We start from the raw sequence: 16,538 nt of genomic DNA on the forward strand, positions 1-16,538 counted from the left end.
TACTGACAGCGTGCATCTGGGAGTAAGTGTGGTGTTCAGAATTCTAAGTGGCAGAAGCCTAGTCCGGGGCACAGAGCTCTCTGAAGGAAAGGTGGCTGTCATTCGTGGGAAGCTAAACTGTCCCCATCAGGGTCCTGATTTCAGTTCATAGGATAGATTTGGCACTCCATGGGCAGTAAGCGTTTCAGCTTCTGGCAGCTTGGATCTGGCAGATGTCCGGTGCTGAACTTAATTTTATCAGTTTGCAGCCCACTGCAGGGCAGAGAGTTCTGTGCAGGAACGGTGGCTCTCTTCTTTAGGAAGCTAAACTCACCCCTCTACGTTCCTAATGTCAGGTTGTAGGAGACATTTGGCCCTCCAAGGACAGTTAGAGTTCCAACTTCTGAAAGCTTGGATCTGGCAGATATCCTGTGCTGAATTTATATTTAGCAGGCAGAACCCCACTTCGGGGCCGAGAGTTCTGTGCAGAAACAGTGGCTCTCTTCTGTGGGAAACTAACCTCACCCCTCCAAGTCCTTCATTTCAGGTTGTAGGAGACATTTAGCCCTCCAAGGACAGTTAGGGTTCCAGCATCTGGCAGCTTGGATCTGGCAGATATCCTGTGCTGAACTTATTTTTAGTAGGCAGAAGCCCACTCTGGGGCTAGGAGTTCTGTTCAGCAGCTGTGGCTCTGTTCGGTGGGAAGCTAAACTGCCCGCACCAGGTTCCTCATGTCAGGTGGTAGGAGACATTTCGCACTCGAAGGACAGTTGGGGCTCCAGATTCTAGCAGCTTGGCCATGGGAGAAGTGCAGCAGTGTTCTGACTTTCAAGTGGCAGAAGCTTATTCCGGGGAACAGAGCTATTTGCAGGAACAGTGGATCTCTTTTGGGGGAAGCTGAATTCACTCCCTAAGTTCCTCATGTCAGGTGGTAGGAGACATTTGGCAGTCCAAGGACAGTAAGGGTTCCAGTTTCTGGCAGCTTGGATCTGGCAGAAGTTTCGTGCTGAACTTATTTTTAGGAGGCAGAAGCCCACCCAGGGGCAGAGGGCTTTGTGCAGGAACTGTCGCCCCTTTTCTGTGGGAGTCTAAACTGAGCCCATCAGGTTCCTGATGTCAGGTTGTAGGAGACATTTGGCACTCGCAGGATAGTAAGGGTTTCAGCTTCTGGGAGATTGGCTGTGGGAGAAATGCAGCAGTGTTCCGAATTGAAAGTGGCAGAAGCCCACTCCCGGGCACAGTGCTCTGTGCAGGAACAGTGGATCTCTTCTGTGGGAAGCTAAACTCACCCCTCCAAGTTCCTGATGTCAATTTGCAGGAGGTGTTTGGCAGTCTAAGGGCAGCCCGGGTTTCAGCTTCATGGCGGCTTGGTTGTGGGAGTAAGTACACTGTTCAGAATTCTAAGTGGCAGAAGCCCACTCCCGGGCACAGAGCGCTGTGCAGGAACAGTGGCTCTCTTCTGTGGGAAACTAAACTCACCCCCCGAAGTTCCTAATGTCAGGTTGTAGGAGACATTTTGCACTCCAAGGACAGTAAGCGTTTCAGCTTCTGGCAGCTTGGATCTGGCAGATATCCTATGCTGAACTTATTTTTAGCAGGCAGAAGCCCACTCCAGGGCAGAGAGTTCTGTGCAGCAACGGTGGGTCTTTTCTGTGAGAAACTAAACTCCCCCGATGAGGCTCCTGATTTCAGTTTATAGGATAGATTTGGCCCTCCAAGGACAGTAAGTGTTCCAGCATCTGGGAGCTTGGATCTGGCAGATGTCCTGTGCTGAACTTAATTTTATCAGTTCGCAGCCCACTCTGGGGCAGATAGTTCTGTGCAGGAAGTGTCACCCCTTTTGTGTGGGAATCTGGACTCACCTCATCAGGTTCCTGATGTCAGGTTGTTGGAGACATTTGGCCCTCCAAGGACAGTTAGGGTTCCAGCATCTGGCAGCTTGGATCTGGCAGATATCCTGTGCTGAACTTATTTTTAGTAGGCAGAAGCCCACTCTGGGGCTAGGAGTTCTGTTCAGCAGCTGTGGCTCTGTTCGGTGGGAAGCTAAACTGCCCGCACCAGGTTCCTCATGTCAGGTGGTAGGAGACATTTCGCACTCGAAGGACAGTTGGGGCTCCAGATTCTAGCAGCTTGGCCATGGGAGAAGTGCAGCAGTGTTCTGACTTTCAAGTGGCAGAAGCCCACTCCGGGGAACAGAGCTATTTGCAGGAACAGTGGATCTCTTTTGGGGGAAGCTGAATTCACTCCCTAAGTTCCTAATGTCAGGTTGTAGGAGACATTTGGCACTCCAAGGACAGTAAGGGTTCCAGTTTCTGGCAGCTTGGATCTGGCAGAAGTTTCGTGCTGAACTTATTTTTAGCAGGCAGAAGCCCACTCCGGGGCAGGGAGTTCTGTGCAGCAGCGGTGGCTCTGTTCGGTGGGAAGCTAAACTGCCCGCACCAGGTTCCTCATGTCAGGTGGTAGGAGACATTTGGCACTTGAAGGACAGTTGGGGCTCCCAATTCTAGCAGCTTGGCCATGGGACAAGTGCAGCAGTGTTCCGACTTTCAAGTTGCAGAAGCTCACTCCTTGGCTCAGAGCTCTGTGCAGGAACGTTGTCCCCTTTTCTGGGGATACTAAGCACACTCTCCTGGTTCAGATTTTCAGTTTTAAGGAGGCATTTGATCGTCTAATGGGAGCCACGGTTCCATCTACTGACAGCGTGGATCTGGGAGTAAGTGTGGTGTTCAGAATTCTAAGTGGCAGAAGCCCACTCCCGGGCACAGAGCTCTCTGAAGGAAAGGTGGCTGTCATTCGTGGGAACCTAAACTCTCCCCATCAGGCTCCTGATGTCAGTTCATAGGATAGATTTGGCACTCCAAGGACAGTAAGGGTTCCAGCTTCTGGGAGCTTGGATCTGGCAGATGTCCTGTGCTGAACTTAATTTTATCATTTAGCAGCCCACTCCGTGGCTGAGAGTTCTGTGCAGGAACGGTGGTTCTCTTCTGATGGAACATAAACTCACTTCTCGAAGTTCGTAATGTTCGGTTGTAGGAGACATTTGGCACTTGAAGGACAGTTAGGGTTCCAGCTTCTGGCAGCTTGGCTCTGGGAGAAGTGCAGGTATGTTTAGAATTGTAGATGGCATAAGTCCACTCCTGGGCATAGCGCTCTGTTCAAGATCGGTGGCCCTTTTCTGTGGCAAGCTGGACTCACCCGATCACATTCCTGATTTCAGTTTTTAGGAGGTGATTGGCACTCCACGGCCAGTCTGGGATTCTGCTTCTAGTAGCATGGGTCTTGGGACAATGCTGATGCATTCAGAATTCTATTTTCCAGAAGTCTAGTTCCATGTAGAATGCCTTAGACTTGACTGGATGTTCCTTTTGTGGGAGAGTTAAGTCACCCCCTTAGGGTCCTGATGTCTGTTTTTATAGTCCGTTGGTAGTATGTACCCTCCCTGCATCCTAGTTTCGGTTTATTGGGTTTGGGTGAAATATTCTTCTATTGCTAATTTTTGGAGGGAGACTTCTCCTCTGACCCTAAAAATCCTGCCTGCCCTAGATTGAAAAAAGTAACTCCCCTAATTTGAAAGCAGTTACATGTCGTTTTTATAAGATGTCCGTCAATCTGCTTGCAACATTGCTACAACCCTCATCTTTCTCCATCTAGATTCCAAAACATTACTCTGCCTGGATTTCATATAGGTGTTCACCCGGTTTCAAAGTATTAAACATGTACGTTTCAAAGTCTCCATTGCAAAATACGGGATGGGTTCTGGAATACCAGAATCACCCAGTTTCAACATGCCAAAACCATTCTATTTCATAATGTTAGAATGTTAAGTTATAACATCTCTAAGACAATTTCTAAATATCAATTTGCAAAGTATCATTTCTTTGATGTCTTCTATGGATGGGATTCCTAATCCCCAAAACTGCCATACTGTCAAAATGGGATCTGTGTGAAATATTTTGCCCTCTGAAAAGGTTTTACCTAATGACCATTAATCTATTTTCATCATACAGCTACATGTAGTAAAAAACAAGCAAATACTTGTAGTAGTTTTCTGCCTAGATGGATCTCAGAACTGGCATTTCCCAAACTAAGGATGGAGCAGATCTCTTCCCTGGATCATCCTGGAAAATTTGTTTAGTAGGCAAAGGGAATTTTTATAAATTACATTAATATGTTACTGTAATTTAGGGTGGACCAGCCACCGGCAGCAGGACTCCGGTTTGCTCCGGGCCGGTCAGGATTAGACATAAGTCACCTGGCAACCCCCCTGGCTCCTTAAGGGACACGTAGAAGACCTCAACAGAAACACAATTCAGTAAGGATTCCTAAGTAAATATTTCTGGTAATTGCTTACAGTCTGGGAAAAATTTCCTAAATAATTACAAACTTAGGACTTCTGGGAAGGAATTCTGGGGATAGAACTTCCATCTCGGCCACCGGCCACAAGAAGAACAGTTCTCTCCCACAGAACGGAAGCCTAGCACCCCAGCGTTTCACAGGCAGACGAAGGGTCACGCAGGGGAACGAACAATCTGCGGGACCTTTCTCGACCTCATCCCACAATGCCCCCTGTCTTCAGAGGGTTTCCTGGGCACACCCCTGTGGGGAGGTGCTAGTTCAGAGGGGCCTAGCTGTCTCTGCTTTTTAAGGGCTTGAATTTTAGGGAACACTCCCCTTTTTTCTCCTCCCTGGAGAGACTTAAACTGAAGGAAACTCCTCTTTTCCAAAAATTTTAGGAGATTAAGTTAAGGGGCACAAGCCATTTATTTTCCACGTCACAGTTTAAGCAGAGGTAACTGCCCATATGCTAATTTTAAATTGAAGGAACCCGTGCCTTTTTCAGCATTTTAAGGATTTAAAATTGGACTTCAGTTGCACTCGAACGGGTACCCCGGTAACACCTATCTCAGACGGGAGCAATCCAGGCGTATATATAAGCTTAACACCACCTGGGAGTTTATTCTTTTTCTCCTTTGTAATTAATACATTGATATACTTACTTAGAGGTGCTAATGAGCCTTACACCATTCATAATCTTACTGTTCTTTGTCATCCTACTTAGTCACTTGTGGAATACTAATTGCAGTCACCCAGGAATAATTACCCCCGTCAACAGCAAATTACCCAAATTACTATCTTGCTATGTTACTAAAACGCTAAGTTTTATTTTTGCCCTCTAGCCTGAAGTCATTACAGCCAAAACAGAAAAATAGCATTATTACCCCAAGGAGTTTTTTTCTCTATCGAGCCCTGTACTTACCTTGCATTTGAGTCAGAGGAGCCAAACAGCTGCAGCTCCTTCGAGAGCTTTTATACCCCGTGGGAGTTGCCTCCTCCCTTTTCCCGGGCATTCTGGGAACGAGGGGCGGGCCCAATCAGGGGTATATTAACCCCAGCTTTTGCCAAGGGGCTTCATTCCCTCCTGGGAATCAGCCAGGGTAAGAGCTCTCCTCTCATTTCAGCGAAGAGGCTCTATTAGCTTATTTTTGTTAGGTGTTTTTGGGCACCTACAAATAACAGGAGCTTTGAGGACACTACAAAGAAGATGCTATCAAATACAGGGAGTATTTAAGTTCAGGGGTTTTGTTTGCACATTCAGGGGAGGAAAGGCGCTTTTGTAATTTCTGGGTTTGTTCTCATTTTCTTTTAGGAGGAGCAGTACTCCTGAAGTTATAGGTCACATCCAGCACGATCTTCCAGATTCTTTCAGAAGATTTGTCACCTCAAAAGGGCCACTGTACACGTCAGAGGCAACGACCGAGATCCAGGCTTCCGATCGGTAAGGCGAGGACTACGTTCAGGGTACCCGGTTGAGAGTTAGCAGGTTTTGAAGGCAGCAAAATGAGGAACGACCTGCATTTGAGGGCCTCCCCCAAGGCTTTTTTGCAAGTAATAGCAGCTGCATTTATGCGTCTTATAGCACAGAAGAGCACCTAAGATACGTAAATGTGAGCACCTAAGTTTTGCTCACAGACCTGCCCTACAGTTTTGCCCCCTGCTAACTCAGGTACCGGACATTGTAACAGCCCTAGGCTTAGATGCGGGACGAAGCCACAGACTCGAGGTCCCGGGCACGCTTAGGCGAGGGCGAGCGGCCGCCCCCTCGGGATTCGGCGCACGCGCCGCTAAATTCGTGCATCGATTTTCATTTTTCTTTTTCATAGCTAAGAGGCTAATCGGCGATCGGAGGGCCTTCTGAGACAGACTTATTTCCAGTCCAACGTGGATTCACCTTACCGGTCATCTCAAAGATAAGTCAGGGGCCACGGCCTCGAGATAGGACGACAGGGGTGTCAGAAATTTATGGGTCCGGTTTAACAGCTACCAGAGGGGCAGGGGTGTCCCTTAAGGGGCCACTTAGGACAGCCGAAGGGAACGGCTATACTTCAATAGCAACTACGGGGCACGCAAGGCAGAACGGTCCCCGTCCGCATCGTGCGGTCCGGCGCGCAGCGTCGTCCAGCCCCACTCAGCGATCCCGTTAGCTGTCAAGGGGAAGCCTTAATTTTGATCCCAATGCTGTGGTGCAGGGCAGTCCAGTCCTGGTGCATGTCCTGTCAGTTGTCTGTTGTGCACTCTGTGTCTTTTGAGTGTCTTGTATTTCATGTCATTTTCTCTGGCTTTTCAAGGGGCCATCAAAATCCCGGCATCATTTTTAGCATCTCCGGTCCCTCAGTTCCTCGGCCAGGCGCCGATACCATCAAACCATCGACTCGGGAGCTCAGGCCAGCATGGGAATCGTATTTATTTTCAGAAGCATCCAGTTTACTGTCTTTTCAGGTCTTGTTCTGAGCTGTACTGACAGCCAAGCACCACCACGATCCATTCCGGTGGATTAGGACTTGTAAGGATGCAAAGCTAGGGAGAGGATTCTGACCGGAGCATTCTCGAGCGTCCATCTTTGCGGTTCTTGGGATAAGTCATCCCCTTAGCATCTTTTTTCCTGCAGGTTTCTCTGAGCCCGGTCAGCTCTCGTTTCAGCTTACCTCGATCATCTCCTCCCGAGTTCTCTCGGTCCTCAGGGTCATTCCTCTCTTCGAGATTTTTTCTTTCCCTGTCGCGTCCCTTTGTTTGTTGTGTCTTGTGTCACGGGTGTGGGTGTGTATTTGGCCCAGCGCTGCTCTGCCCTGCCCTGTAGCACAGCTGGGTGTAGGGGTAATAGGACAAATTTGAAGTGCAGGGTGCATTGGCTTCTAGGTGTGATCTGTAGACTGACCAAGATGTGTGGAGCTGTCAAGTTATCCTGCAGCCCTTTGACTTTTGTCCTAACTTTCTTTCAGATGCAGACTGATTAAACCTGTGGCAGAGCAGCCCCTATCGGTGGAGTCGGTTCTCCCGAGAAGGTCAGTCCGAGTCGGTCTTTGCAGGGGAGGGGTAAATGGTGGCTCTGTTACAGCCCTGACCTTTGTCTTTGTTTTTAGGAGCTAATGCAGGATATTGGCAGTCCAGAAGAAGCGGGCAAGGTGAGCATGGACCGGTGAACAGAAGCAGTTGTTATTTCTCCGGTGTCAATTTCTGGTGCAACTCTCACCATCCACTGTTGGGTTTTTTTTTTTTTTTCAGGTGGTCTGGTTTTGAGATGTCCTGTTTGTGGATTCCAGCGGCCAGGTAGGTGTCAGCTTATGTCAGTTGCAGTTTGTCTTTGCAGGGGCAGTGTAATTGGTGCCCTTGTTACTGCCTGTTTCTTTGTCTCTATTTTTAGGAGGTAAAGCAGGATGTTGGCGGTGAAGGTGAAGCGTGCAAGGTGAGCATTGATCTGCGGACAGAACCGGTTGCTGTTGCTCAGGTCTCAGTTTCTGGTGAAAATCTAATATCTGCTGTTTGTTTTCTTATTTTTAGCTGGCCCGCTTGTGAAATGTCCCGGTCGTGGGTACCAGCAGCCAAGAGGGTGTGTGCTTAAGTCAGTCCCAGTTTGCCTTTGCTGGGGCAGTGTAAATGATGACTGTGTTACAGCGTTGTTTTTTGTCTTTTTTTTTAGGAGGTAAAGAGGGATATTGGCAGTCCAGGTGAAGCGGCCCAGGTGAGCATTGTCCGGTGGATGGAAGCAGCTGTTATCACTCAGGTCTCAATATCTGGTGCAACTCCAAGGTTGTATTTTTGTCTGTTTTAGGCAGTCTGCTGTCATTATGCTGAAGTCCCTTCTCCAATGTGGTGATGGACCGGGTCCCTCTCTTTGGAGCCCTTCAGAAGCATTACAGGACTGTGTGATCAAGCCTCGATTTCTCCGTTTGAAGCTGCTTTCCAGGTAGTCTTTGATAACGGCTGAGGAGTCGGGGAGGCAGGGAGGAGAGGAGGAGCGAGGGTCCTCTCAAGTATCAGCAATGTCAAATCCCTTGTCTGCTCTTAATCCAGACCTACGCCCTGACGATGCCATCACCCTCCAAGCACGGCCGAGGCAGCGGGCCCGAGCACCCGGGCGTTCTCAAGAGGCGGTGTGTAGCAGAATTGTTGGGTTTTGGGCGATGCGGTGCTAAGACCACACAGTGATGTTTGCTTTTCTTTATTGCAGCTGACTAAGAGAGAGCAACCTGGTGTTAGCAGGAATTTCCCTGAGGGAGAGGCGGCCTTCCTTTTCACCTGCCAGGATTCTGCATCTCCAGATGTCTGAGAGATAAGTGGAGGGCTCCGAGCCACGGAGGGGATGAAAGCGGGGGGCCGGGTTGGCTTTCCACCGGGCGGGGGTTTGGAGACGGGGCCATCCAAGAAGCGGCCCCTTAGGCTTCCTACAGGGAAAGTCTCCCTTTTGATCTCACCACTGAGGTGTGCAGGGCAGAGCAGTCCCGGTGCTTGTCGTGTCCCCCGTTTGTTGCGCACTCTTTGTTTCATGTCTTTTGCCTTAGCCCTTCAAGGGGCCTACCAAAAACCCTGGCATCCCTCTTAGCCTCTTAGGACTCTCAGTTCCTCGGCCAGGTGCCGATGCCCTCGGACCATTGACTCGGGAGCTCGGGCAGGCATGGGCATCATATCTCTCTTCAGAAGCATCCAGTCTAATGTCTTTCTAGGTCTTGTTCTGAGCTGTACTGACAGCCGAGCACCACCAGCATCCATTCCGGTGGATTAGGACTTGTAAGAATGCAAAGCTAGGTAGCAGAGTGTGACCGGAGCATTCTCGAGCGTCAATCTTTGCGGTTCTTGGGATAATTCATCCCCTTAGCATCTTTTTTCCTGCAGGTTTCTCTGAGCCCGGTCAGCTCTCCTTTCAGCTTACCTCGGTCATCTGCTCCCGAGTTCTCTCGGTCCTCAGGGTCATTCCTCTCATCGAGAGTTTTCTTTCCCTGTCGCGTCCCTTTGTTTGTTGCGTCTTGTGTCACGGGTGTGGGTGTGTATTTGGCCCGGAGCTGCTCTGCCCTGCAGCACAGCTGGGTGTAGGGGTAATAGGACAAATTTGAAATGCAGGGTGCATTGGCTTCTAGGTGGGATCTGTAGATTGACCCAAGATGTCTGGAGCTGTCAAGTTATCCTGCAGCCCTTTGACTCTTGTCCTAACTTTCTTTCAGATGCAGATGGATTAACCCTGTGGCAGAGCAGCCCCTGTGGGTGTCATCGGTTCCCCTGAGAAGGTCAGTCCCTGTCGGTCTTTGCAGGGGAGGTGTAAATGGTGGCTCTGATACAGCCCTGACCTTTGTCTTTGTTTTTAGGAGCTTATGCAGGATATTGGCAGTCCAGGAGAAGCGCGCCAGGTGAGCATCGACCGGCGGACAGAAGCAGTTGTTATTGCTCCCGTCTGAATTTCTGGCTCAAGTCTAACCATCCACTGTTGATTTTTGTTTTATTTCAGGTGGTCTGCTTGTGAGGTTGTCGTGGCTCAGGCTGGCAGCGGCCAGGTGGGTGTGAGTTTAAGTCAGTCCCAGTTTGGTTTTGCCGGGGGGGTGTACATTGTGAGTATGTTACAGCCTTGTTTTTTGTTTTTATTTTTAGGAGGTAAAGCGGGATCTTGGCAGTCCAGGACCAGCTGCCTAGGTGAGCATTGACTGGTGGATGGAAGTGGCTGTAATCGCTCAGGTCTCAATTTCTGGTGCATCTCTAAGCTTCTATTATTGTGTTTTAGGTGGTCCACTCTTCTTCTGCTGAAGTACCCTCTGCCATGAGATCATGAACTTGGGCACCTTTTTTTGTGAGCCGTTCAGAAGCATTACAGGGCTGTGTGATCAAGCCTCAATTTCTCTGTTTGAAGCTGCTTTCCAGGTAGTCTTTGATAACAGCTGAGGAGTTGGGGAGGCAGGGAGGAGAGAGGGTCCTGTCAAGTTTCAGCACTGTCAAATCCCTTGTGTGTTCTTAATCCAGACCTACCCCAGGACGATGGCATGACTCTCCAAGCACGGCTGAGGCAGCGGGCTTGAGGGCCTGGGTGTTCTCAAGAGATGGTGAGTAGCAGAATTGTTGGGGTTTGGGCGCTGTGCTGCTAAGATCACACAGTGATGTTTGCTTTTCTTTATTGCAGCTGACTAAGAGAGAGCAGCCTGGTGTTACCAGGAATTTCCCTGAGGGAGAGCCAGCCTTCCTTTTCACCTGCCTGGACTCTGCATCTTCAGATGTCTGAGAGATAAGTGGAGGGCTCCGAGCCACGGAGGGGACGAAAGTGGGGGGCCGGGTCGGCTTTCAACCGGGAGTGGTTTTTCAGTTGGGTTTGGAGCTGGGGTTGTCCAGGAAGCGGCCCCTTAGGCTTCCTACAGGGAAAGTCTCCCTTTTGATCTCACCACTGAGGTGTGCAGGGCAGAGCAGTCCCGGTGCTTGTCGTGTCCCTCGTTTGTTGCGCACTCTTTGTTTCATGTCTTTTGCCTTAGCCCTTCAAGGGGCCTACCAAAAACCCTGGCATCCCTCTTAGCCTCTTAGGACTCTCAGTTCCTCGGCCAGGTGCCGATGCCCTCGGACCATCGACTCGGGAGCTCGGGCAGGCATGGGCATCGTATCTCTCTTCAGAAGCATCCAGTCCAATGTCTTTCCAGGTCTTGTTCTGAGCTGTACTGACAGCCGAGCACCACCAGCATCCATTCCGGTGGATTAGGACTTGTAAGAATGCAAAGCTAGGTAGCAGAGTGTGACCGGAGCATTCTCGAGCGTCCATCTTTGCGGTTCTTGGGATAATTCATCCCCTTAGCATCTTTTTTCCTGCAGGTTTCTCTGAGCCCGGTCAGCTCTCCTTTCAGCTTACCTCGGTCATCTGCTCCCGAGTTCTCTCGGTCCTCAGGGTCATTCCTCTCATCGAGAGTTTTCTTTCCCTGTCGCGTCCCTTTGTTTGTTGCGTCTTGTGTCACGGGTGTGGGTGTGTATTTGGCCCGGAGCTGCTCTGCCCTGCAGCACAGCTGGGTGTAGGGGTAATAGGACAAATTTGAAATGCAGGGTGCATTGGCTTCTAGGTGGGATCTGTAGATTGACCCAAGATGTCTGGAGCTGTCAAGTTATCCTGCAGCCCTTTGACTCTTGTCCTAACTTTCTTTCAGATGCAGATGGATTAACCCTGTGGCAGAGCAGCCCCTGTGGGTGTCATCGGTTCCCCCGAGAAGGTCAGTCCCTGTCGGTCTTTGCAGGGGAGGTGTAAATGGTGGCTCTGATACAGCCCTGACTTTTGTTTTTGTTTTTAGGAGCTTATGCAGGATATTGGCAGTCCAGGAGAAGCGCGCCAGGTGAGCATTCACTGGTGGACAGCAGCTGTTGTTGTTGCTCCGCTCTCCATTTCTGGCTCAAGTCTAACCATCCACTGTTGATTTTTGTTTTATTTCAGGTGGTCTGCTTGTGAGGTTGTCGTGGCTCAGGCTGGCAGCGGCCAGGTGGGTGTGAGTTTAAGTCAGTCCCAGTTTGGTTTTGCCAGGGGGATGTACATTGTGACTCTGCTACAGCCTTGTTTTTTGTTTTTATTTTTAGGAGGTAAAGCGGGAGCTTGGCAGTCCAGGATCAGCTGCCTAGGTGAGCATTGACTGGTGGATGGAAGCTGCTGTCATTGCTCAGGTCTCAATTTCTGGTGTAACTCTAACATTCACTGTTTAATTTACTTTCATTTTAGGTGGTCCACTTGCAAGATTTCCTGGTCCTGGATGCCAGTGACTTGGTGGGTATCAGCTTGAGCTTTATGTATTACTGAGTTCTGTTAGATTGTGGTGATTGTGTTTTCTCAGTGACTCAGCCTGCTGTTTTCTTTGTGTCTTTGCAGGTGCTGCTACTGTCCTACACATGCCAAGGATTAGGGGCAAGCGGGTAAGTTGGCTTTTAGGCATTAGGGGTGATCCATAGGCATGGGGTGTGTAGCAGCATGCTAAATGTGTACCTTTTCCTTTTGCAGGTACCCTCTGGGTAGACTGTGGAGCCAAATCAGTATCTGAGGTGAGTTGGGGCAGAGGTGCTTGGAAAGCCTGGGGATTAGTTTCCTGTCACACAATTTTCACAGTTTGTACTTTGTTGTCTTAGGTATTGAGAGGAGGTGCAGAGCCTAAGTTTGGATACGGCAGCGCCGAAGTCCTTGGAGGATGGATTTTGTCCGCTCGTCTTCCAAAAGATAAGTGTTGGGGCTTGTGTTTGGGTGCAGGGGAAAAAACTTTGGAAGTGGGAGGCAATTTCACATTAGCTTAGAAGAGAGGGCCCTAGTGGGATGGGTCCCTCTGAAGTAATGGGAGAGGGTTTCCACTCGGTCTCGCCGGAGCATTTGCCGGGCAGGGCAGTTCAGCATTCTAGTGTGTTTTGCGTCGTCAGCAGTCTTTGAGTCTCGGCGGCCTAGCGGATGTTTTCACCCGACGAGGTTGCCTTTCATCTGGAGGCATCGCCACGGTCACCCGGCAGTCATCGCTTTCTTCACTCGGCTTCCCGAGCTTCTGGAGCGTCCTCTTAACAGCTTAGGCACTTAGTCTAGTGAGCAGTTTTGTTTGTATTGACTTGGAACTGACTATGTTTGTCTTGGAAGTGACTATGTTTGTTTTGTATTGCAAGTGACTATGTTTGTATTGCATTGCCAGTGACTCTGTATTGTATTGCATTGCCAGTGACTCTGTATTGTATTGCATTGCCAGTGACTCTGTATTGTATTGCATTGCCAGTGACTCTGTATTGTATTGCCAGTGACTCTGTTTGTATTGTATTGCCTGTGACTCTGTTTGTATTGTATTGCCTGTGACTCTGTTTGTATTGTATTGCCTGTGACTCTGTTTGTATTGTATTGCCTGTGACTCTGTTTGTATTGCACTGCCAGTGACTCTGTTTGTATTGCAAGTGACTCTGTATTGTATTGCATTGCCAGTGACTCTGTATTGTATTGCATTGCCAGTGACTCTGTATTGTCTTGCATGTGACTGTGTTTGTATTGTCTTGCATGTGACTGTGTTTGTATTGTATTGCAAGTGACTCTGTTTGTATTGTATTGCAAGTGACTCTGTTTGTATTGCACTGCCAGTGACTCTGTTTGTATTGCAAGTGACTCTGTTTGTATTGTATTGCAAGTGACTCTGTTTGTATTGTATTGCAAGTGACTCTGTATTGTATTGCATTGCCAGTGACTCTGTATTGTATTGCAAGTGACTGTGTTTGTATTGTATTGCAAGTGACTGTGTTTGTATTGTATTGCAAGTGACTGTGTTTGTATTGTATTGCAAGTGACTCTGTATTGTATTGCATTGCAAGTGACTCTGTATTGTATTGCATTGCAAGTGACTCTGTATTGTATTGCATTGCAAGTGACTCTGTATTGTATTGTATTGCAAGTGACTCTGTATTGTATTGTATTGCAAGTGACTCTGTATTGTATTGTATTGCAAGTGACTCTGTATTGTATTGTATTGCAAGTGACTCTGTATTGTATTGTATTGCCAGTGACTCTGTATTGTATTGTATTGCCAGTGACTCTGTTTGTATTGCAAGTGACTCTGTTTGCATTGCACTGCCAGTGACTCTGTTTGCGTTGCAAGTGACTGTTTGTATTGCACTCTAAGTCACTGTCCTTGTATTGCACTCAAAGTCACTGTGCTTGTATTGTATTGAAAGTGACTGTGTTTGTATTGCACTCTAAGTCATGATGTTGCTGTATCCTACTGTATGACTTATGCTTGAGCTGCCCTGCCCTGGCACAGTCACAGTTAGGTAGAAGAGTTGTAGGGCTTTGCAGTTCATCTTTTTTCTGTGGAGTTTTGGGTAGAGAAGGTATGGGCCCTGAGGGGGGATGATGCCTAGCTGTCAGGTAACCACTTGTTGACCACCTGTCATTGTCTTGCAGGTCTCTGGGCAGGATTAGTCTCTCTGTGGTTGCTGATGCTACGGAGTCTCCTGGAATCTACTGGGTAAGCTGAAGAGTGACTGTGTATGTCTGAGAGTTGTCTGTCTGCTTGGGTTTGCCTGTGCGAGTGTGTGTGCTGACTGGTTCTAACCTTGTGTGTGTGACTTTTGCCTTCCAGGTTTTTCAACACATTTTAAACTTAGAATAAAAAATCCCCAGCCGGGGGGGTTTTTTTTTTTTTCCCCCCGGCTGGGTTTTTTTTTCCTCGGTCCCGGCCGGTCTGCGAGGCGATGTTCATCGCCAAAGTTTGGGCGCCGACGGCCTAGGGACCGGGGTTTTCGTCAGGCAGGCTGATTTTTTCAGGGCTCCCGGGAACCACGTTCCCGAGGAGCGGTGCGAGTGTGTGCTGATGGTAGGGGATTGAGAGGTGAGAGAGGGTGGGTTTGTGTGCATGTTGACTGGTTCTAACCTTGTGTGTGTGACTTTTGCCTTCCAGGTTTTTCAACACATTTTAAACTTAGAATAAAAAATCCCCAGCCGGGGGGGTTTTTTTTTTTTTCCCCCCGGCTGGGTTTTTTTTTCCTCGGTCCCGGCCGGTCTGCGAGGCGACGTTCATCGCCAAAGTTTGGGTGCCGACGGCCTAGGGACCGGGGTTTTCGTCAGGCAGGCTGATTTTTTCAGGGCTCCCGGGAACCACGTTCCCGAGGAGCGTTGCGAGTGTGTGCTGACTGTAGGGGATTGAGAGGCGAGAGAGGGTGCACGGTGCGCATGCTGAAGGAGGTGTGTGCGGTGGACGATTGTTATGTTTTATGTGTGCTGCTTTTGTTTTGGGTTTCCTGTAACAATAAAACAAGATATAATGAGTGTTTCAGATTTTGAAAAATGGTTCTATTGTGTTAATAGTCATTTGGCTTGTATTGCCTTGTATTGTTCTGTATTGGCATTTGCTGCTGTATTTCAATGTATTGCTCTGTATGTAAATTGTAATTTTATAGGTGTGCCTATGGACTGTATCTGTATTTGCATTTGTATCTGTTGTTTCTGTATGTTTACTAAAGTGTAAAGAAACCCATTCATGCAATAAAAGCTGAATATACCCTAATAAAGATGCCCCCCTGCCCCCCCAATAAAGATACCCCGTGCCCCCCTCTCCCCCATTTGGCTCCTGTGTTTATTTGGTGTCAGAGTCATTTATTCTATTTCCTACCTCAAGGTAAGTCTATTTTCCTCTCTACACCTTCATGCTATTTCCTTTTCTGTCTAATTCTGCTTCTTTCTCTCTTAACTCTTAATTTTTCTCTGTTATTCTATTTCTAGATGTTTTTCTGTTTCTCTTTCTCTTTAACTCTCTTTTTCTGTCTGTTTTGCTTTCAGTCTGTTTCAGTCTGTCTTTTGCTTTCACTCTAACTGTTTCACTCTTTCTCTCTCATGCTGTTTCTCTGTTTTTCTCTTTTGATTTCTATTTTTCTCTAACCCTGTTTCTCTGTATGTCTTTGTGTCTATTTCACTCTCTATTTCACTTCCTTTCTATTTCTCTCTGTCTATTTCTCTCTGGCTCTGTCTATTTCTCTCTCTTTGTCTGTTTCTCTGTGTTTTTCTCTGTTTCTTTCTATTTCTCTGTCTTTGTCTATTTCTCTATTTCTCTCTGTCTTTGTCTTTTTCTGTCTTAGACAAAGACAGAGAGAAATAGACAATTTCTCTCTTTGTGTTTTTCTCTTTCTCTATTTCTCTCTGTTTGTCATTTTCTCTCCATCTCTATTTCTCTCTGTCTTTGTCTTTTTGTCTGTCTGTATTTCTCTCTTTGTCTATTTCTCTCTGTCTCTGTCATTTTCTCTCTGTCTCTATTTCTCTGTCTTTGTCTATTTCTCTCTGTCTCTATTTCTCTCTGTCTCTGTCATTTTCTCTGTCTCTATTTCTCTCTGTCTCTGTCATTTTCTCTCTGTCTCTATTTCTCTGTCTTTGTCTATTTCTCTGTCTTTGTCTATTTCTCTGTCTTTGTCTATTTGTCTCTGTCATTTTCTCTGTCTCTATTTCTCTGTCTTTGTCTATTTTTCTCTGTCTCTATTTCTCTGTCTCTATTTCTCTGTCTTTGTCTATTTCTCTCTGTCTCTATTTCTCTCTGTCTCTGTCATTTTCTCTCTGTCTCTATTTCTCTCTGTCTTTGTCTATTTCTCTCTGTCTCTATTTCTCTGTCTTTGTCTATTTCTCTCTGTCTCTGTCTCTATTTCTCTGTCTTTGTCTATTTCTCTCTGTCTCTGTCTCTATTTCTCTCTGTCTTTGTCTTTTTCTCTCTCTGTCTTTGTCTATTTCTCTCTGTCTCTATTTCTCTCTGTCTCTATTTCTCTCTGTCTCTATTTCTCTCTGTCTC

At 47.8% G+C, this 16,538-nt stretch overlaps 3 long non-coding RNA genes across 4 annotated transcripts in view; all 3 read left to right on the forward strand.

The window, feature by feature from the left end:
• Nucleotides 1-7,030, forward strand: part of LOC136305186 (uncharacterized) — a 54,246-nt gene extending 47,216 nt beyond the window's left edge. The window contains exons 1-3 of one of the 2 annotated variants that reach the window (XR_010725123.1): nucleotides 5,401-5,414; nucleotides 5,627-5,755; nucleotides 6,141-7,030. This is a non-coding gene — a long non-coding RNA (uncharacterized lncRNA). Of the gene's footprint in view, nucleotides 1-5,400; nucleotides 5,415-5,626; nucleotides 5,756-6,140 lie in introns of those variants that run through there. The other variant, XR_010725124.1, reaches the window with a different exon arrangement.
• Nucleotides 7,031-7,249: 219 nt separating this feature from the next.
• On the forward strand, nucleotides 7,250-9,483 carry LOC136305185 (uncharacterized). Its single transcript, XR_010725122.1, has 9 exons — nucleotides 7,250-7,319; nucleotides 7,398-7,439; nucleotides 7,540-7,584; nucleotides 7,679-7,720; nucleotides 7,816-7,864; nucleotides 7,955-7,996; nucleotides 8,087-8,221; nucleotides 8,329-8,408; nucleotides 8,486-9,483. It is a non-coding gene; the product is annotated as an uncharacterized lncRNA (long non-coding RNA).
• Nucleotides 9,484-9,751: 268 nt separating this feature from the next.
• On the forward strand, nucleotides 9,752-12,892 carry LOC136305187 (uncharacterized). The gene is made up of 12 exons (XR_010725125.1): nucleotides 9,752-9,800; nucleotides 9,895-9,936; nucleotides 10,025-10,161; nucleotides 10,261-10,340; nucleotides 10,418-11,480; nucleotides 11,559-11,600; nucleotides 11,699-11,744; nucleotides 11,839-11,880; nucleotides 11,978-12,022; nucleotides 12,125-12,168; nucleotides 12,254-12,294; nucleotides 12,379-12,892. It is a non-coding gene; the product is annotated as an uncharacterized lncRNA (long non-coding RNA).
• The last annotated feature ends 3,646 nt before the right edge of the window (nucleotides 12,893-16,538 follow it).

Source organism: Chamaea fasciata, unplaced genomic scaffold (assembly GCF_029207755.1).
Source record: "Chamaea fasciata isolate MVZ Bird 193981 ecotype frontalis unplaced genomic scaffold, bChaFas1.0.hap1 SCAF_304, whole genome shotgun sequence".
NCBI lineage: Eukaryota > Metazoa > Chordata > Aves > Passeriformes > Sylviidae > Chamaea > Chamaea fasciata.